The following is a 1065-nucleotide window of genomic DNA, read 5'->3' as shown; positions in this document are numbered from 1 at the left end:
CCGTTTGTCGGCTTAGGATGCCAAAAATTGCCACACTGTTGGGTGATCATCAATAGGGTCGCCTAAGCACATTTAGATCATATCTAGAGCAAAATATTATATAGAAATACCTAATTTCATAGTGCATAGCATATAGCACGTGTACAGCGGTACCGTATACCACATGAAATGAGCTCTGTAATTGGCTCATATCCTTCATAATAGTAAAGGTGTGTGAATAAGGCAGTATTCTTTATATTCGGACCCTTCGCTGGAAAAAAAAGATTCAATTTTGTGCAAGAGACACACGAATTGAAGGTATTTAAGGAAAAATTAGCAGCACTTTACCTTGGTTAATGTGTTGAATATATATATATAAGCGGGACATGTGTAGGTGTGCTTACGGCCATGCTAGCGCGAGGGCAGTAGCGGACATGCTGTAGGTGTGCTTACGGCAGTGCTTAGCACGGGCAGTAGCGGCATGTGTAGTGTGTGGCTTACTGGCCATGCTAGCGGCGAGCATATAGCGGACATGTGTAGGTGTGCTTACGGGCCATTGCTAAGGCGCAGCAGTAGCGACATGTGTAGGTTGTGCTTACGGCCATGCTAAGCAGCAGGCAAGTTAGCGCGACATGTGTAGGTGTGCTTACGGCGCCATACTAGCGCTGCGGCAGTAGCCGGTCACATGTGTAGTGTGCTTACGGCTTAGCTAGCGCGATGGCAGTAGCGGACATGGTGTAGGTGTGCTTACGGCCATGCTAGCGCGGGCAGTAGCGCGACATGTGTAGGTGTGCTTACGGCCATGCTAGCGCAGGCAGAGTGGACCAATGCGTAGATGGTGCTTAAGCGGCCATGCTAGCGCGGGCCGTAGTGGACATGTGTAGGCGTGCTTACCGCCATGCTAGCGCGGGCAGTAGCGGACATGTGTAGGTGTGCTTACGGCTATGCTAGCGCGGGCAGTAGCGGACATGTGTAGGTGTGCTTACGGCCATGCTAGCGCGGGCAGTAGCGGACATGTGTAGGTGTGCTTACGGCCATGCTAGCGCGGGCAGTAGCGGACATGTGTAGGTGTGCTTACGGCCATGC

This window comes from Priapulus caudatus, unplaced genomic scaffold, assembly GCF_000485595.1.
Source record: "Priapulus caudatus unplaced genomic scaffold, Priapulus_caudatus-5.0.1 Scaffold46, whole genome shotgun sequence".
NCBI classification, from domain to species: domain Eukaryota; kingdom Metazoa; phylum Priapulida; class Priapulimorpha; order Priapulimorphida; family Priapulidae; genus Priapulus; species Priapulus caudatus.
This window is presented reverse-complemented; position numbering follows the sequence as displayed.